Below are 22,160 nucleotides of genomic sequence, written 5' to 3' on the forward strand. Positions count from 1 at the left end.
TAGCCACTTCCAAAAGTCATCGAGGAAATGTGTGGAAATACCATGAGCATGCCAGTGTTATGCTATGTTATTAGGGCTCAATCAAATTTAGGCATTTGGATTCTTACCTTCTATTCCCTTTTGTTGCGGTGTTGTGCTTGCCTTACTATAGTTAACAATGGTTGAAGGAGAGCACAATAATTATTTTTTTATTTAGCTTGTTAGTGACTGTTTCAAATTCTTGGTGCCTACCATACAATTGTAGATTCTAGATTTCAAGAGAAACTAACTGACTATAGAATACGAGGATGCTTTCAATGTCTAACCCTCGTCCAATCTAGAGGCTGCTTAAAAAGCTCATCCTCTTCTTAAATAGAATAAGGTGATGATGACCATTGAGCTTCTTGTCATGGATATGCTCTAATGAAATGGCTCTAAATAAAAAATCATGGATATGCTCTAATGAATAAGAAGAAGAAGGTGATGATGACCATTGAGCTTCTTGTCATGGTATTCATGTCGCAATCAACCTCTAAGTGGCCACTAAGACTTTTTTTAAAACCTTATTGGCTACATCAAAAATTTATTGGCAGGTGGCCTGCTCATCTCACGCAGGGGGGCTCCTTTCATGTGGCATAGATGTAAAGGTAATTCTTGCCATGCACATTCATAGATGAGCCTAAGAGCCATTATATCGTGAGAGAAAAACTCTAGGGGACACAAGAGAATCTAGCTTGGAAGCTACCATGAGCAAATATACTAGTAAAGATGGTAACACAAGAGAATCTAGCTTGGCCCTAGGGACAAGCTACCATGAACAAATCTACATCATCTTTGCTAGTAGATTAGCCCTAGGGCCAAGCTACCATCAACAAATAAATACCATCTTTGCTGGTAGATTTGTTCATGGTATCTTGGCCTAGGGCCAATCTATATCATCTTTGCTGGCAGTTTGTTGGCCCTAGGGCCAATCTACCACAAGAAATGGTATTCCTCTGGTGATGGTATCTTGGCCTTAGGGGGGCCAACCAAGCTACCAACAAAGAGGATGTTGATTTGTTCTTGGAAGCTTGGCCCTAGGTCCAATCTACTAGCAAAGATGTGGTTGCTTTGTTGATGGTAGCTTGGCCCTTAGGCCAAGCTACTAGCAAAGATGATGTATAATGGTATAACTATGTTTCTTTCTACTTTTTGTTTGGTGTGCATATATATAATCGTTAACCATTATATAATTGTAAATGCCTAATATTATGTAACACACAGACACACACACACACACACACAAATAATATTTATCTATAATCCCACAAAGACAAGATTCTAGGACTTTGAGTCAAGCTTCCCCCTCTACTTCTTTAGAATGTGAACATAGGCATCACTCCCAAAAACACAGAAATGGGAGACATCTATTTAAGGTTAGGCTTTAAATAGCCTTATTACAAGTAAAAAATCAAGAAAATGTTATATTTCCATGTGTCCAAATAGGTGGCTCTTTGCTTTAAACACAAAAGGTTATTCACACTTTACTAAAGATGACCATCTCTTGTTAAGAGGGTGTTCACACACACACATACACCCAAACACACTTTTTCTTTGTTATATATCTCCTACAAGCCCTCCCTCAAAGGGAAAGTGAGTGTGAAAGAAAGGTGATTTGAGCTCGAACAAGAGATCCTTCATGAACTGGAACTTGTTATACAAGCTAGGAGAAATGTCTAAGAATCTTCAGAAAAAAAACCAGATCCCTCCCTCAACCTAAACTGACATATGAGGTGGTGAATGTCTTTGATCTGAATAAGCCACGAACCAAATAGATGTGTAAAACCTCCTTTTAATGATCTTGAAGTGTGATACTCTAAAAATATATATCACTAACATAGCGAAGGCAACAGGAGATGGAGCACCACATCTCGCACAAACGATGTTGGATGGTGACCAAACGTTGTAAATTGTGTGGAGAGGGGTACACCACACATACTTGCAAAGTTTCATATACATTGTTTGTGTGTGATAAGATTGAGTTAAAACACCATATCTCACCCAAACTACATGCGATGGTGAGGCCAAACTTTTCAAGTATGTGAAGAGGGTACCCCATACACACACATGCAAAGTTTAGTCACCATTGAACATCGTTCGGGTATTTCCAAGATTGATAAAACCCATATTGTGCATTTGGGCTCTCTGGATGCCCCATGGCCATTTCCAACATGACCTACGTGCCTTGGGGTCATGCAAGAAATGGCCCTGGGGCCATTCTTTGATGCCCTAGGGCCAATCTTGCATTCTCTTTGAGGCCTTTAAAGCAAAACAGTGGCCTTATTTACCATGAAAGAATGGCCCTAGGGGCATTCTTGCACTGATTGTGCATGAAAAGAATGGCATTGGGGCCATTCTTGCACCTGTTGATCACGTAAAGGATGGCCCTATGGCTATTCTTGTTTGCCCAAGAGCTTGCAAGAAGGTTGGCACCAAGGCCATGCTAGAATGGCACTAGGGCCATTGTTGCATGCACAAGAGCATCAAGATTGGCCTTAGGGCCATTCTAGGATGCCCAAGAGCATGCAAGAAAATAATGGCCCTATGGCCATTCTTGGATGCCCAAGAGCATGCAAGAAAGTTGCATGCCACCAAGGCCATGCTCGAATGGCCCCATATCCATTTTTGCATGTAGAAGAGCATCAAGACCCTAGGGCCATTCTAGGATGCCCAAGAACATGCAAGAAACGAATAGCCCTAGGGCCATTGTTGGATGATGCCCAAGAGCATGCAAGACAGTTGGCTGCCACCAAGGCTATGCTAGAATGGCCCCATATCCATTATTGCATGTAGAAGAGCATCAAGAGTGCCCCTAGGGCCATTCTTGGATGCTCCATGGCCATTTCCAACATGATCTATGTGCCTTGGGGTCATGCAAGAATGGCCCTGGGACCATGCTTTGATGCTCTAGGGCCAATCTTGCATGCTCTTTGAGGCCTTTAAGGCAAAACAATGACCTTATTTTCCATGAAAGAATGGCAATTGGGCCATTCTTGCACTGGTTGTGCATGAAAAGAATGGCCCTGGGGCCATTCATGCACCTATTATGCATGAAAGGAATGGCCCTATGGCCATTCTTGTTTGCCCAAGATTATGCAAGAAGGTTGGGTGGCACCAAGACTATGCTAAAATAGCCCTAGGGCTGTTTTTGCATGCACAAGAGCATCACGTCTGGCCCTAGGGCTGTTTTTGCATGCACAAGAGCATCAAGTCTAGCCCTAGGGCCATTCTAGGATGCCCCATGGCCATTCTTACACCTGTTGTATAAGAAAAGAATGGCCCTATGGTCATTCTTGGATGCCCAAGAGCATGCAAGAAAGTTGGGTGCCACTAAGGCCATACTAGAATGGCCCCATATCCGTTCTCGCATGTAGAAGAGCATCGAGAATGGCCCTAGGGCCATTCTTGGATGCCCCATGGCCATTTCCAACATGATCTATGTGTCTTGGGGTCATGCACGAATGGCCCTGGGGCCATGCTTTGATGCCCTAGGGGGGCCAATCTTGCATACTCTTTGAGGCCTTTAAGGCAAAACAATGGCCCTTGGGCCATTCATACACCGGTTGTGCATGAAAAGAATGGCCCTATGGCCATTCATGTTTGCCCAAGAGCATGCAAGAAGGTTGTGGCACCAAGGCTATGCTAGAATGGCCCTAGGGCCATTGTTGCATTCATAAGACTATCAAGATTGGCCCTAAGGCCATTCTAGGATGCCCCATGGCCATTCTTGCACCTGTTGTATAAGAAAAGAATGGCCCTAGGGCTATTCTTGGATGCCCAAGAGCATACAAGAAAGTTGGGCGCCACCAAGGCCATGCTAGAATGGCCCCATATCTACTATTGAATGTAGAAGAGCATCAAGAATAGCCCTAGGGCCATTCTTGGATGCCCCATGGCCATTTCCAACATGACCTATGTGCCTTGGGGTCATGCAAGAATGGGGACATACATACCTTTCTAGCCATTCTAGCCCTTTCAAACATACCCTAGTATTATGAACAAAATTGAGTGTATTATGTTTTCATCCTTGGAGATTTGCATGATCTACTCTTGACTCTATAATGTTATCATTGATAGGGATGGATTCTCGACCTAGAATGTAAGATTCCTCCTCAGCAGCCTGAATAATGAATAATCTTTTACCTCAATCCCCTATAATCATTTCCTATTTCAGAATGCAAGAAAATATTATTTTTCCTTGTTTTTTCCTAGAGAGAAGAAAAATTCTAGAGAGAGGTAATTCAATATTGAGATATTTTTGGATATAAAAATTATCCAAATATCTAAAATATATTTCCCTAAAGCAAAAGTTCAAAACAAATTCTCCAATGTGCATTGGGAATCAATTAAAAATGGTATAAGGGACTTTAGCCTAAGAGTCTAGATTTTCAGAAATTTTTGGATTATGGTCCAATTAAGGCTCCAATGGGCCAATAGGATTAATCCAAGTGTTGGGATGAGATAAATCCAAAGAATAAAAGAAAATATCCAAAAATAAGTAAATGCTCACATAAGATGAAGAGTTGACTGAGTACAAGGTTTATTAGTTAAAAATTAAGAGATATTAGTAACAAAATGAGATATTTAGGAGAAATGATGCATTTTTGACACCTCAGTAAGGAGAGAATGCCACCTCAAGGAGGCACCTTTTTTCTCATGATTACTTGAGTTTTTTAATCCAAAAAATGGGATATTTTTCTCTCTTCTCTCTTCTAGACCAAATTGGATCAAAAAGGGAGCCAAACTCATCCAAATCTTGTCCAAATTGAGTCAAACTGAAGCTGGAAAGCTCTAAAACCCAGTTGGACTTGGTTAGAGGCCTCCCTCACCTATAAATAGACCCTCATTCCTTTGTATTCTCATCTTTGAGCTATTCCATGCTAGTATTACATTAAAATAGTCATATTTTCTATTATCCCTTAATTTTTCTCTACTTTTGGGGATCTTGGAGCTTCTCTCTCTCTTCAACAACTCTTGGAGTTCTCTTCTCCTCTTGCTAACCAATTGATTGGTTGGGGGCTTCACTACTAGAGAAAGAATCAAGCCAATCCTAGAGGTAAGAATGGATTTTATGGTTTTTTTTCAAACTCCTAAATGACTTTCTTCTTCTCACCCCTCTCAAGCTTGAGAATCTTTCAAAATGATTGTTTTAATTCAAATCAAGATTTTCCTAAGAGTCTTAATGTTTAATCAAGAAAAAGTTAATCTTTATGCTTATTTATTATGCTTTCTTTAAGCAAATTTCTCTCTCAAAAATAATAGTCATCTCTATGGCTAATTCTTTAACAAAAGAATGTTTCTCAAAGATAATCTCTTATTTCAAAACCAAACTCTAGGCTTGATGAGCTAGAGATTAAGAAAATGATATTTTCATAATTTTGTGCTATTGAAATAATGTTTAATTCTTTAGATTGTTTATGAGTAGTTAAAAAACTACTTTAATTCATTCTAAACGAGAAAAGGATTATCCTAGTAAATCAGGAAAAGAGGAATGTTGAATTTATCTTAATCTAGTGGGATAATCATAATTATATTTATAATTATGGTTGAAATTATGATTTAAATTCATAGTTTAAATTTAAGCTTAAAAGTAGAACTTTTATCATATTTTCATTACAAGCTTTTATTCTTCTAAGAAATTTAAAAATTATCAGTAAGAGCAGTGAAGCTATGGTAAATTTTTCTGAAAAAAATACATATCTTATTTTTATGCATAATACTAAACGAGGAACTCCTACCATATTTTAGGTTTAGAAATTTAAAGCAAAAGAATGATTTTGAGCATATTTAGGAAATAATTCTTTTTTGTATTTATGCATAACTATTTAATTAAGAAAAAGAGAAAATTGTGATAAATTTATGCATAAGATTTTTTAAATGATAAAAGAGAAATTCCCATGACATTTGGAATTCAATCATTTAAATGAAAAAAGGGGAATTTTTGGCATATTCAAAATAATGAATATTTTTATTTAATTTAAAAAGAGAAAATTTTGATAAATTTATTTTATGCATAATAATTTTTAAATGATAAAAGAGGAATTCCCATGACATTTGGAATTCAATCATTTAAATGCAAAAAGAGAAATTTTTGGCATATTCAAAAAAAATGGATATTTGTATGTAATTTAAAAGAGGAATTTTTATGGTATTTTAAGTAGAAAAATGTTTAAATTAATTTTGATGACAAAAGAGGAATTTTCACCATAATTGCACCTAGAAAATTAGGGTATTTTAATGTTGATGATTAAATTGGTGGTAAGAATATTCTTAGATATTTTTATGTGGATAAATTACCAAATTGATATATACCCAAAATTGGATTAATGGAAGAAGAGCATTTTTATAAAATCCTGATATTCTCGTATAGAATTATTTCTTAATCTACTGTGGTTAGGAAGGAATGAAATTCATAAAGTTAGAATTTTCCTTACGGTTAGAAGTTCAGTAGATTTTTATCTGAAGAAAATCCTTAGGAATCAAAGTTAGAAGTAAATCGAATAATTTTGCTTAGGCCACAACTGTGTGAGAAGGGCGGCCAGTAAACTACTTACCCATCTCTCCAATCTGAATCAAGAAAAAACCTCGAGAAGAATTCCAATTCTTGACACAAAGAATAGACTACTGCTGAATTAGCGTAGTTTTTTCTTAACCAAAATCACCAAGAATCTAGTTGGAAATTCAGTCAAATGATGGGTAGATTACCCTGATGAGAGATCAATGATTCTCATTAAGAAAATGTGGATTACGGGAAAAGGGTTTTGTGGAACCAATCTCGAACTGGGAATTCTACTTGCATAGAACCTCAATTTTCTTTTAAATGACTGTTTTACGCCAGAATGCTGGAGGAAGCATTTGGTATGTGATTAACTAAGGAGAGACTCATTGCAAGGTGGCGAGGAGTCGTCGAGGGACGTCGCTCTCGGCAAAGCCTACGGAGGTCTTGACCAGCCTCGGTATGGTTAAAATGGTGCGCTTCTGGTACGATGGTGGGCGAGGACTGACGAGGCGGCGGTCCTTAAGTGAAGTACTAGGACACCTAAGTAGGATCCTAGAGGGTTCTGACCAGGTGATGAACGGGCTCGCGATTGCTAGGACACCCATGTGTACATCGAGGAAGATATGGATGATGTGAACTGAATTTTGATATTGGATCTCGTTGGTTGACCAGCTGGTCTCTTCAACGGAGAGTTCGGATGATATATTTTGTAAAACAATGGACTCATTTCATGATTTTGTGTTATTAAAATAATAATTAATTCTTTAGATTGTTTATGAGTAGTTTAAAAACTACTTTAATTCATTCTAAATGAGAAAAGGATTATCCTAGTAAATTGGAAAAAGAGGAATGTTGAATTTATCTTAATCTAGTGGGATAATCATAATTATGTTTATAATTATGGTTAAAATTATGATTTAAATTCATAGTTTAAATTTAAGCTTAAAAGTAGAACTTCTATCATATTTTCATTAAGCTTTTATTCTTCTAAGAAATTTAAAAATTATCAGTAAGAGCAGCAAAGCTATGGTAAATTTTTCTGAAAAAAATACATATCTTATTTTTTTGCATAATACTAAAAGAGAAACTCCTACCATATTGTAGGTTTAGAAATTTAAAGCAAAAGAATGATTTTGACCATATTTAGGAAAGAATTCTTTTTTGTATTTTTGCATAATTTTTTAATTAAGAAAAAGAGAAAATTATAATAAATTTTTGCATAAGAATTTTTAAATGATAAAAGAGGAATTCCCATGACATTTGGAATTCAATCATTTAAATGCAAAAAAAGAAATTTTTGGCATATTCAAAATAATGGATATTTTATTTGATTTAAAAAGAGAAAATTTTGATAAATTTATTTTATGCATAATAATTTTTAAATGATAAAAGAGGAATTCCCATGACATTCAGAATTCAATCATTTAAATGCACAAAGAGGAATTTTTGGCATATTCAAAAAAATGGATATTTATATGTAATTTAAAAGAGAAATTTTTATGGTATTTTAAGTAGAAAAAGGTTTAAATTAATTTTGATAACAAAAGGGAAATTTTCACCATAATTCCACCTAGAAAATTAGGGTATTTTAATGTTGATGGTTAAATTGGTGGTAAGAATATTCTTAGATATTTTTATGTGGATAAATTACCAAATTGATATATACCCAAAATTGGATTAATGGAAGAAGGGCATTTTTATAAAATCTTGATATTCTCATATAGAACTGTTTCTTAATCTATTGTGGGGTTAGGAAGGAATGAAATTCATAAAGTTAGATTTTTCATTACGGTTAGAAGTTTAGTAGATTTTTATCTGAAGAAAATCCTTAGGAATCAAAGTTAGAAGTAAACCGAATAATTTTGGTTAGACCACGACTGTGAGAAGGGCGGCCAGTAAACTACTTGCCCATCTCTCGAATTTGAATCAAGTAAAAACCTCAAGAAGAATTCCAATTCTTGACATAAAGAATAGACTACCGTTGAGTTAGCGTAGTTTCCCTTAGCCAAAATCACCAAGAATCTAGTTGGAAATTCAATCAAATGATGGGTAGATTACCCTGATGAGAGATCAATGATTCTCATTAAGAAAATCTGGAGTACGGGAAAAGGGTTTTGTGGAACCAATCTCGAACCGGGAATTCTACTTACATAGAACCTCTGTTTTCTTTTAAAGGACTATTTTACGCTAGAATGCTGGAGGAAGCATTTGGTATGTGATTAAGGAGAGACTCGTTTGCAATAGCTGGCGAGGAGTCGAGGGATGTCACTCTCGCGAACAAAGCCTGCCGAGGTCTTGACCAACCTCGATATGGTTAAAATGGTGCGCTTCCAATACGATGGATGAGGACCAACGAAGCGGTCCCCTGAGTGAAGTGCTAGGACACCTAAGTAGGGTCCTAGAGGGTTCTAACCAGGTGATGCACGGGCTCACGATTTCTAGGAAACCCATGCGTACATCAAGGAAGATACGGATGAACTGAAAAGAATTACTTTTGTGAATTGAATTTTGATATTGGATCTCGTTGGTTGACCAGCTGGTCTTCAACGAAGAGTTCGGACGATATATTTTGTAAAATAATAGACTCAATATTTTGGAGGATTATGATCAGTAATACTATGATTTCATTGAAATATTGTTTTAAAGACCGTTGAATCTGTTAAAATGGCAATTTCATATTGGGTGTGTAAGTGGTATGACTACCTTGAATTTTTTGCTTGAAGCGCCAGCTAGAGGGGGTCTAGGAACTCTTTTCCTCGGTAAACATAACCAAATTTTTATAAAGGAATCCCACCAATACAGTGGTTGGGGTTGGCTGGCGGTTGGCTAACCCATGGGCCAGTTGGGGTTAGGCTAGATCGGGGGATTCTTGCGATACAAATAGTTACGATTAAGTTGCATTAGTTAGATTAAGTCCTAGGAAGACCCTTGTTCTGTGTGGGAGGGAATCAGCTGTGCCGCACTAAAGGGGAAGAAAAGCGGTTCTATGGACCAAGTGCTAGTCTCTTCCTTGATCTGACCATGTGACTTTTGGGTTCGGTTGGATCAGTTTGGTTAGTTAAGACTTTGACTCGTTGGATCAATTCTCCCGTTAGATGATTCTCCTGGTGGAATCGCCCGTGCCTTCTGAGGGAGGGAAGTTTTTTTGGGGTTCGATTTTGGAGGAACCGCCGAGCTAGTCTCTTGTCCCGATATCCGTGGGCGAGGCCCCGAGTGTGGATCCCTACCCCGCGTGAGAGGCTGACGTTACTTCCGCCGCCAACGCCCTTGGAGGGGGCGGGGGTCTCACATATAGACAAGGTCTTTATGATTCTAGCAAGTGAATGTGTTGGAGTTGGTTGCATCTCTAGAACAGATCCAGAGATGGTTTGTAGTGGCTCTAAGATCGGTCAAGGAAATGTGTCTATGTTTGTAGAGAAATGTGTGAAGGATGTAGACCTTCCCCTTCTAACTATAGATGCAAGAGATCTAACAGGTGTAGTTTGGACTTCTATCCGTTGGCCTAAAGTTATGTTAATGACTTTTAGAGATTCTCCAAATTTTGGAGAGCAAATGGAAAATGCAAATGGACAAGCCGGTCTTATGGAACCTCCAATTGTGGATGCTATACCGGTGACATCTTTAGAGTTTGATATCAAAAATCAAGAGTCTTCGAAGAGCAAAAATGTCCTTTTATGGGATGAGAACAACACCTAGGTGATGTACAAGGGTTTGATACTGTATGTGCTTCCAAAAAACTATGTCAACTTTGAACAAGTTGGTGAGCATTGCGTAGGTGTGGTTGTTGATAGGGTGCAAGAGCAGTTAGACAATACTCCATTGCAGCGCTATGTAGCCTTTGAAGACATGCAGGGTGATGGCGATCAGAACACTGTTGAGTATCCAATGGTGGCTCAAGAGGTCCCAACCTCAAAAAAAGAGAAGCTGTACTCTAATAAAAATAACTCCAAATGAGAGAGAACCACCAACTTTGAGTTTCTATGTCAATGGAATCAGTGCAAAGGGTTGCCTCTATTGATTGTTGTAAAAACAAATGTTGTGAGCTTGCAGATCACGACATGATAATGGGCATACGCTAAGATTTTTGGGGACAATCTCAAGAAATTCGGACAAACTATGTATATGATGTGCTCTCTGTGTCTTGGGTACACGACATGATAATGGGCATACGCTAAGATTTTTGGGGACAATCTCAAGAAATTCAGACAAACTATGTATATGATGTGCTCTCTGTGTCTTGGGTACAAGACTAAAAAACAAAGAAGATTAAATATGAATTTAAACTTAATGGGATGGGTGTCTATTGCCGATCATGGTATAAGGTGCATGGAATGCCGAAGACGTCCTTTTACCCGCTATAGGGAAAAGTTTGAGGCTGGTGTGCATCAACATGTACATGGAAACACAGGGATAGTCCGAAGAAGCCTTGAGCATACTGGTATAGCTAGAGCACTACTTGAGGACTTCATCAATGTTAACTCAGAGCGGATGCCTAACAAGAGTAGAACTATGCTGGATGGCTCAAGGGAGACTCAGCTAAGGATACCCAAAACATACAAGCAGGTTGACATATTAGATGAGATCAATACAATGCTTGATCAATTTTGGGATAAGAAAAGAAGTTATCCAAGTCTTCTTTTGGGAGAATATGGGATCAAGAGTATCCCCACATGGCATTGACAAAGAAAAGTGAGTTCTCTAAGTGCAATTTGTGTAGTTTATTGAAGGCTAGAATGGGAGCCAAGCCAAGTCTACAGGAAAGAGCAAAGATTAAGGAGGAAATAAAAGTTCACATGAGTCAGCAACAGAGTTGTAGAAACATGTACTATGCATGGCGTGCAATTTCAAAATTACAACCAAAGAAATATGCGTGCATCATCCATGATGATAAGATGGATCAAAAGAAGACGACCATTCCTAGACTACGAACGGTACCAAAGGACACAGATTCATCATGGTAGCTACAGGTGGCATTGATTGCTATGATCACTCATGGACATGGGGAGGGGCATTACGGTCACTTTATGCTAAATGGTTTATGGCCATCAGATCCTAATCTCACAATTGGATCAATTGCATTGTGTTTGCATAATCTAGAGCGGTTGGATAAGCACCCCCTTGGTGATCTAGCTACAGATGGGGCTTCAAGGAGCAATGTTTCGCTTCTCCATGCCTTGAGCTCAAGGGAAGCTTTAGATTACCACTATGATACTGATGGTAAAGAGCTTATTGGCTAGTAGGTATCGAGTGACAATGCACATGCACATTCCACAACAACCATTGTTCTAGGAGAACATGCATCAAGTCCAAATGATTTACAAGGTGTCAATGTGATTTCGGCTTTTGCAAATTGCCAGAGAGCTTGCTACTGCAACTAGATAATTGTGCAGGTGAAAACAAGAATCGATATTTGTTTGCATATCTATCTCTTTTAGTTGCAAGGGGGGTTTTTAAAACTGTTCAATTCAGATTTTTAATGGTCGGACACACACATGAGGACATAGATGCAATGTTTAGTGGTTTCTCAAAAAAATTGAGAGTCGGACAGACCTTCACTTTACCACATTTGATGGACACCTTAAGGACCAGCTCAAACTCTTCACCAGTGCCTTTTTTGCTACCTCAAGTGCCTAACTTCAAGTGATATTGTGATGGATACATTTGTGATTGGCAAGATGCACTTATAGGCCACTCTAGGCCACTTCAATTTTGATTCTTCATGAATGGGGACACACCAGTAATGCAATATAAAGTGCATGTAGCAACACCTAGTTGGAGGCCTAGTGACAGAGGTATTCCACTGTGGAAGAAAGATAGTAAAGGTAAGCCAATGTTACCACCAAGTAATCCACCTTTGTTGTCGATGTGACAGAGCATGTAAAGGGGCCTGAGGATGTGAGATCAGGTATAAAGGCTTATATTAGATTTTGGCAAAATCTTGGAAAAACGGTTCTTTTGTTCCAAGATATTATAGACCTATGATAGATTACTGGAATAATGTAATCCAAGAGATTGATAAACCAATTATAGCATCAGAGGCTAGATTTTACACACATTTTTGGCCAAAGTCTCAAGGCTCTCAACAGCAGGACATGGATGCTTCCTTTGAGCCTGAAAGTTTCTTAGGTTACGAGGAGTACAATGATCATTATTGTGGGCCTCAATGAGAGAAACCAAGGGAAGAATTCAACCCAATGCTAGATGTCCAGCACGGTGACTTTATCTTGTGTATCCTATTTGGTTTGCTATGGCTGAATCAAACATTGATATGGATAGGAAGTCACCAAACTACAAGAAGATTCTGATACAGTATTGGGCACCATGTGCAAGAAAGGGTGGTTTGACAGATGTAGAGGCCTATGCTGATTGTTGGAAGGGGTTTTGGGTAGAGAACAAAGTAGATCCTCGGGTGTGGTTTGATAGATGTAGAGGCCTATGCTGATTGTTGGAAGGGGTTTTGGGTAGAGAACAAAGTAGATCCTCGGGTGTGGTTTGATAGATGTAGAGGCCTATGCTGATTGTTGGAAGGGGTTTTGGGTAGAGAACAAAGTAGATCCTCGGGTGTGGGAAGAGGCGGGCGCAACCACCCGGTCATCACGGAGGCCTAGAGAACCAGGGCCTTATACGAGAATCAAAATGCTAGTCAAAGAAGCCAAAAAATCCCAAGAAGGAATGTGCCTAGGTGGAGCATATCAACCTCAAGGAAGACTTGAACAATGCCTACCTTGAAGAGTAATGACTTTTGTGGGTTCTATGAATTTTGTGCTTTAAATTTGCATGATAGTAAAAATGCAGCAACCTCACTTATTTGAAATTTTCTATTTCTCACAGCCTAATTTGCAAACGAGATTGTTTTTCCACCATCATAATCTACCATTGTACTTGTTCAAGACTTGGTATTTAAATTTAAAGATTGTTTCATTTAATTGTTGCCGTTGAAGGTAGAGTTTCATTTATTAGTTTGATCCACAATCATGAAGTCTGTGGGTATTTATGTACAAGACATATACCGCTTCCTTATTATGGTGTTTATCAAAACCACCTTCCTACATGATCTATCTATCTTCTTGAAAGTATGGAATGGCCCAATGGCCATTCTAAACACACGTACAAATTCCCATAGTAAGTGGGAAATTCCCAATTTATGCGAAACATACCAATTTTAAAATTCCCAAAATGCAAGTTTTTTCCCACTTTATCTAATATGGACTTCATTCTTGCATGGAGACTTATCAGAAGAAGTGTATATGGATCAACTACCTAGTTTTGAGGACACAGGTCACCCAGAGTATGCACGCAAGCCTCGTAAGGCTTTGTATAGTCTGAAGCAAGATCCACGAGCATGGCATGACAAGATTGTTGAGTATCTTGTCACTATTGGTTTTCATATGGCAGATGCATATCACTCTTTGTATGTGCACAAGAGTGATAAAAGTATTGTGATCATCACCATCTATGTAGATGATTGTTATGCTCAACCACACCTCCAAGAGGGAACTCTACACATTCACCTAATGGATGAGCAATGGACCACAACCGTCGTGGGGTACTTACCAATGCTTCGAGCTCGTGTCTCTTGAAGCCTCCAAGCTCCACCTCCACACTATCACCATGGAGTTGCTCACACCATCACATAGGCCAATCACACTCTCTCATACAAGCATAAACACACAAGCATGAAAGAGGCACAATGCTAGAATGCTTTCACTCCTCACTCTCACTCTCTCAAAGGTACAAGGGAAGAGCTCTCAATAGCACAAAGGGGATTGTGTCTTTTCATTATGAAAAAATACCTTATATACAATTGGCCCTTATTTACACTTGGACGCCCAAAACTTACTAACTAGGCCTTGGGTGGCCAATGTCTCATAATGTATAACTATAGTGCCTTTACATGACACTTATTAATGTCCTCAATTGAGGATCATGGTGTTAATCCAAATGGGATTAACATTCCCCTTTCCTGAAGTAGGTTATGTCCTCAGAACCTGTTACCGAGTTCTGAAGACCTGGTCACCGAATTTGTGGCAATAGAAATTGCAGCGAGTCTGAAGTTTTTCGAGTGTGTGTCGGAATGCCAAATGGGACTTCCAAAACTTGGTGTCGATCATGTCTTCAAATGTTATGTGCATATAACCTGGAAGACATCTTAGACGATGGTAATATAGCATTATACCTCTGTCTGATGACCCTTGGTTCATGTCGAACTATAGATGCTAAGCCTCATAGTAGCCATCATAAGGTTCTCTAGGTTGGTCTATCAGAACCACTAATAACTTCATGAACCTGACATTGGCTACAATTGCAGGATCTGGTATTTTTTGCCAAGCTTTGATCCAATTGAGCAATTGTTGTCTTTGTGCTTGAATACTGGCAAATGTTGTTGGGTTAAATATTGGAAAATTGTAGCAGATATGAGAATCTCTTTCTTTTGCAGCTTGAAACTCCAGCGGTGTTCACCTCCTCTTGATAGGCATGTAGAGTGGATCCACTTGTAATGTTGGTGGCGCACTCATGTGAATGCTACTGTATTCAATACTGTTAAAAATTCCTTTCTCCATGAAGGTTGCCCTCCAAAATCCTGCAGCTGTGGTGCCTCTTCATTTGTGTGGATGGTGGTGTATCCACCTCTGGTGTGCACTAGATGTTTCCTCCTCCATCTTCTGTAACAATAACTGATCTTGACAGTGACCAGGACAATTTCCAACAAGTCTGAGAGATGGAGGTTTGCCAGCCTTGTGTGTTTTGTGACATTGGCCCATAATGTTCCCTCTCCAACCAATGGTAGTAATTCCTCTAATTTTGGACGAGTGGCCCGGAGAGGGTACGGCACATAATGTTGCCATGTGTGGGTGACTATAGAATATGCCTCTGGAAGAATCTTGCTAGTTGGATCAAACGGGGTAATATGCATCAGCGCTTGAACATAAGCTCTGGCTTTAACAGTGGATTGCCTTGTTGTATGAACTCTTCATATTCTACAGTTGTCACGGAATCCAAAACATTATTGTCAATGTAAGGTGTAACATTATCAACTGGAGGCAGATTACATACCTCCTTGGTGGAGATGGAATAGGTGCCAATATCTCCTCGGGGGCAAGAGTGTTAGTGGTAAATTCTAATTCTGATGGGGAGAAGGAAGAGTAGATACATCTAGCTTGTGAAGAAGTAGTAGGAGGCGTGCTTGGATAGGGATCAAGAAGCCTACTGGCGATATTAGTATACATAGGGTAGGTGTTTTTGAAAAAAGAAGATGGACCCTCATCCGCACCGTGACCCGAACTAGGGGGTGGGTGGCTAGGTTTATGAGCTTGGAAAAAGGTTTGAATTTCATGGATTTCTTTGTTATCCACATCTGGGTAATTTATGTGAGTTGCATCAAAATTATTGCTTACGTTGGTAAGCATAGCCTCTAAATGCTTATGGATATTAGTATATAGCTTAAGGATGCCCCAAAATTATTGCTTACGTTGGTAAGCATAGCCTCTAAATGCTTATGGATATTAGTATATAGCTTAAGGCTATTGCTTACGTTGGTAAGCATAGCCTCTAAATGCTTATGGATATTAGTATATAGCTTAAGGATGCCCATTGGGTGATATAAGGTAGACTCACAAAGATTTAAATGTTGGTGAGTATTATATACTTCTAACCACCCATGACTAATTACCCATTGACAAGTATTAGCCACAACCTTGTAGTTGGCTGGTGTTGCTGGTATGTCATCTGGAACAAACAGGTCGAGTTTGTCGACCCTGTTGTCCAGAATTTCTCAATTTTGTAAGACACGACACCAACTACGGAGGTTGAGGACTATTGGATGCAAAGGATAAAAGAAGATATCTTGTGGGTTAGTTAATATTAGATCCCCCCTCAAAATGCCCATAATGATGGTTGGGTCAGCATCTCGCTCGGTATTTTGTTTAATAAGGGTTAATTCTCCTAAACCTATATCTTCAGCTAAGTTAATGCAATATTGAAGTGATGAGAGTGTTAGTATAGACAAAAAAAAGGTAAGAGTTTAAGAAGGGACCCGAGGAGTTACTGGCAATTGTCCCAATTCCAAGGCGCGCTCAAGGAGGGTACGTAAGTCATCCGTGGGCTCCGGCCTTTGACTCCTTTCCTATGTGGCCATTCAGCAGGCCAGTTCTTGCATGCGGATATTAGCATTGCTGAGCTCTATAGAAATGACTGTTTCTTTGATCATCCGCTCAGCATCCAATGCTTCGAATCTTCTTGTTGCCACTTCTTGTGCTCTTCTGGCAGTAGCTTCTCTTTGATTAGCTTCAGTAATTTGAGTTACCTATTGTGTTGCCAATCTTTGTGCATCCTGTAATTGGTTTTCTAGTTGTGATATTGTCCCTTGGCTTCTTTGCACCTCTGTTTGGTTGGTGATGATTATTTCATTGAGAGCCTTGAGTTTTGTGCATACACTTTGTTAACCTAATGTCATTCCTGTTGCAGTTCTTGTACTCTTTCTTGTTCTTCTTTGAGGTTGGTTGTGAGGAGCTCTATTTGTTGATCCTCATTACGCTTTGCGCTCTCCTGGTATTCTTGCATTTCCTTGGCATGCCTAGTTAGGCTCTGTGTGTGAGCTATCTCCTTTTGTATCTGATCCTTTGCTTGCTCCAGCCTTGCATTCAAGTCAGCATTCTCATTTATTTTTTGTACAATGGTTTGACTCAAAACTAAGTTATTGCTCTCCAATGCACTGTATCTTGTTTCCTATTCTTCTGCAGCCTGCAAACTCTTTATGATTACTTCTTTATGAGTTTCCTTTGCTGCCGCCAAAGTATCTTTCACACTTTGTATTTGTGCATTGGCCTCTTCTAGCTACTTCCATAGGCTGGCATTCTTGTCGTGCAACGTGTGTTGTTAACAAATGGCAACGCCATACCTTCTTTTCATGTTCCCAGTTGGTACTAGTGGCAGCACTTATTTCTGTAAGGGGATCATGGAGGAGTGTGTCGAGGCCTTCCAATGTATCCCGGAGGAACTGTTGAGAATCCACATCCTTGAAAGAGCCAAGATGCAGTAGTGGCTCATCTTCATCCAATCTTCTTTATTTGCTTGGCATGGATGTTGTTGGGGAGTGTGGCCTCCTACTAGATTCTGCTGGCTTCTCCAATTCTTGTTGTGCAATTGATGCCTCCTCGTGTGCTGGTCCTTCCAAGGTGTGATCTTTCTGTGTTTGTTCTTCAGCTCCCTCTATGGTATCTCCGCTAGTTGTGAATCCTTGAGCAGGGAGAGGTCTTTGAATATTAGTTGTGCAGGGCTCGTTGGAGGGGAGAGTTATTGGTGTTGTTCCTGCACAGTAGGGCTTTGTAGTTTTTGGAGAGCCTCTTGGTATGTCTTGATCTCTTATGCCATAGCCGCTTCCAATTGCTGAGATTCTGTGGTGACATTCACTAGTAGCCCTATCATCCTTTTGTCAGGCTTCTTCTTTTGATCTTTCTTGATTGATTGACTTTATGAGCTGTTGTGTCTCCATTGACACTGCTTATCCTTCATCGACCCTTCCAGTAGATTCGATAGGTTGACTGGGGATTAGGGCTAGCAACAGGCTTTCCTCTGGTTCATCTTTCATTGGCCATTGTGCCACATGGTTAAGTATTTGTGTTAATAGGTATGGGCTTGGACTGATGTGCCTTGAGATAATTTTCCATTTCTTTGTGCATAAAAAAGGCCCAATTGGCAATCCTGTTAAGGCTGACCATGTTATACCTGTCAACTAGTTTGATTTGCATCATCAACAACATTGCTCTGCAAGCTTTCTCCGTGGCTTCATTCTTGATGTTCTCGTACTCTACCCCATTGGAGTTATAAGAATCTCTTTAGCATCTCCTTGATGGGCATTATATCTATTGTGTGTCTGTGGGCCTTGACTGCCCGCGGGGGGAGCTGTAAAGCAGCTCTAATGAGGTCTTCTGTTATAAGCAGCTCTTCCGTGGTACCATCTACCTTTGTAATTTTTCCTCTCTTTGTTTGCTTGTCATATCTACGGAGATATTCTATGCAGAGGTCTGTGTCGATCACTCTGGGGTAGCACTATAGCCATTCTACCGAGGTCAACTTTTTCCAGCTTATTTTTTACTTCCACATCTTCCAATAGATGGAGGCACTCCATCTATTCCTTACTGTGGCACTGTAGAGTGATTTTCCCATGTGGTGTAGTGACCTGTTTTTTGATGAGAGTAGAAGGACTGGGCGTAAGGGCCCAAGAAGTTGGTCCTCGGCTTGCTGGCACTCTGGGACCCTATGTGGCACTGCTAGTTTGTGTTGGAGGTGGTTGCTCCCGGGACTCAGATTTTGAAATAGACATCTGTGTATCCAGACATGGTCAGTCGAATGATTGGTGGAAGCCACCTTTTTCTTCTTCTTCTTTCTTTTCTTTTTTTTTGGTTTTTTTTTGTGTTAATTAGTGTTAGTATGTGAGGGCCTTCCCATTTAGTAGGTGTGAAAGGTTTCTCCGTGAAGCAGTAGACGTGAATGTGATGCGTGAACGTGAAAGTCTCCCATGAAGATTGGGGACGTGAAAGTCTCACGTGAAGATTAGGGACGTGAAAGTCTCCTGTGAAGATTGGGAACGTGAAAGTCTCCCGTGAAGTAGCAAACTTTACCAACTTTTCGTGATTGACAACGAGGCTAGATTTTTTGTTTTATACACCTTATGTATTCATGCAGATTTTTCTTGGAAGGTTGATATCTTACGTTTTTACATTTGCATTTTACGTTTTCATTTGTTGATCAGTCCATGAATCGTGTAATAATAATCAAAAGAGATATAATTTCAACACCTGTCCCAAAAAATATACACATTCAAACGAAACAACAACAAAAAACAAAGAACAAAAAAGAAGGAAAAGAAAGGTATAGCTCCCACCTTGAGAGGTCGGGAAAGCGATGTCGGGAGCAAGGAGTCGAATGCGCACAAGGAATCGAAGAAGGAAAACGCGAAATCACCAGTGAAAGTGACAAAATCAAGAAGCAAATCGATTTTATAACGTAATCATCGGATAGGGCGGCCACGTTAAATGAACAATCCACGTGCCATTTTGTGATTGGTTCCGCAGTTCTTACCATTTCATGGCATGAACATCTTTGCACTTTTTCACGGCGTGAAACACTAAAAAAGGTTCACGTCATGAAACAGTTTGGGGTACTTCATGACGTGAAGTATTTTTTTGCTTTTTCACGTACAATTTATAAAATCAAATTTTTGTGTTCAAACACACCCACATGCACATGATAATGCATTGCTTTTCTTTTTCTTTTAATTTTACCATGGAAACCAAAGGTTTTCTCTGGTACTTCTAGGCATTTTTTGATGAAATCTTTTTAATTCTAATTGGGAGATTTTTAGTAATTCTTCCACCCAATTAAATATTTTTGTTGTTGTGGTGTCTGGTTGTGTATTGCTTATACTGGGGACACCCTTGCTTTTTCCTTCACACATCTTGTTCAATTCTATATTTACTGTGGGTATTGTTGTTGCTTGAGTCATTTTCAACTTAGGTTGCTGAATTTCCTTCCTTCTCCACACAAGTGCAAGTGTGGGGTTTATCCTTTTGGGGAGTTGATGCTGAAAGCTCCTCTTTTGTATATTGATTTGAACTTGTTGTAGCATCTGTCATAGATTTTATTTTGGGTAGCCATATTGTTGTATTGCCTTGAGAGTAGCCTTGTGCTCGCAGTAGGTCCTTTAGGATCCATTATTGACGGCAGTCATGAGGCTTCTGCAGGTTCTTGACCTTCTGCCACTTTGTAGGTGGTGTCAATGGTTGACTTTTGAACTGGGTTGTCTCATGAGAACGTTCATCATTCATTGGTTCCTTCCTCTCAGGTTGACCCTTTGGGTGAATCTTGGGTACCCATTTATATGTACTCTTGTATGTTGGGCTTTGTGTAGGCAATTTGAACACGGTGCGTGTAGATTCTATTTTCTGAGGTACTGCTTCTACAGCAATTTGTTTGCCTTGATTTGCCGAGGTCCATAATGGTATGGACATGACTTTTTTACCGATGGTTAGTGATGCTGTTTTGTCTTCCCATTGGATATTGCACTTGTTGGCATAGATCCAAGATCACCCTAAGATCATCTTCTCTTCCATTGTACCAGGCATTACAAACACCTTTCCAACCAAGGGATTATTATTGATGGAAATGTTAACATTTAAATACCCAACGGCCTTTGTGGTTGTTAAGTGCACACTATGAACTTTTGCCTCCGTGTGTTCCAGGTTCGGTCTCCCTAAGGCTATCCAAGTATCATATGAGATTAGTTTGTGGCTCAATCCTGTATCTATCAATGCAAAACTTGTTGCAATGCCCTTATTTGTTGTGAGTCCCAACTTGAGTCTTGCTGGTTCAATGTTTAGATCCTCTTCCTCCACAAGGGTTATGGATGCCATATTGACATGAATCAGGCCCTTCTGCATTTTAGCTTTTTCTTGCCTAGCTTTAGCCTTGTCTTGTGCTTGTTGCTGGATCTTTTCTTTTGCTAATTGCTTCTGTTGTTTTAAGAGGTGTTCTTGGAAGAGCATCTCATGGGTTAATGGTCCAAAGTATTTTTTTAGTTTACTCCCATTGACATAGCCCTCCATTTGGATGCCGTCAATTGTCTCTATTCGGAGAGACCCTTGAGGTGTGATTTCTGATACGCGGAATGGTCTCACACCGCGGTATTTCAGTCTTTTTCATGGCGCTTCCCACACCATGAATGAAGACAAGGTCCCCCGTTTTTAACTCTTTTTGCTTGAGGTTTCTATCAAACCAATGTTTTGTGCGTAACTTTTCAACCATGAGCCCGTGTGATGCTATCAATTGGGTTTCATCCAGTTTTTCCAAGTTAATTAGTCTTTCAGCTAATGCATTTTCAGTTAGACGTCCTTGTATAGCAATTCTTAAGCTTGGGAGGACTAAGTATTCCATGGGCATAACCGCTTCAACACCATAAGCTAGAAGGAAAGGAGTATATCCTCTGGCCACCTTATACGATGTGCGGTAGGCCCAAAGAGCTGATGTAAGCTTATGCTCCCAATCTATTCGACTTGCTTCCACAGTTTTCGTCAGGATGGTACACAAAATCTTATTGGTACTTTTTGCTTGTTGACCATTTGCTTGGGGATAGTATGGTGACGACTTATGATGGATTACCAAGAATCCTGCAAGCAATTGATTAATCACCTCATTAATGAAATGTGAGAGCCGCGGTCACTCACCGATTCCAATGGGCAGCTGAATCGTGATATGATTTGCTCATATACAAATTTTGCAGTTGTTCGCGCATCCGCTTTCTTTGAAGTTCTAGCCTTTGCCCACTTTGTGAAATAATCAGTGGCTATGATTATGTAGCGAGCTTGTGATGGATGGGCCGCCGGACTTATAGGCCCCACAAAATCTATTCCCCATTTCTCAAATGGTTGCCTAACAATGATGGGGGTTAGTGGCATCTTGTCTCTTTTTTGCAGGATAACAAAACGTTGGAATTCCTTGCATCTTTTTGTTGAGATATCAAGCTCATCTAGTGAGGCAGTGGACACTGATGACCCGCTTGGGGGATAGGCCCCACACTTACAGCACTGGCATGGTTGGTGAGATCATGGGTGATATGCGGCCAGTGGGATGACAGGCTGTGTGTGAC

Source organism: Cibotium barometz, chromosome 41 (assembly GCF_041138505.1).
Source record: "Cibotium barometz isolate CiBa-2024 chromosome 41, ASM4113850v1, whole genome shotgun sequence".
Lineage (NCBI taxonomy): Eukaryota > Viridiplantae > Streptophyta > Polypodiopsida > Cyatheales > Cibotiaceae > Cibotium > Cibotium barometz.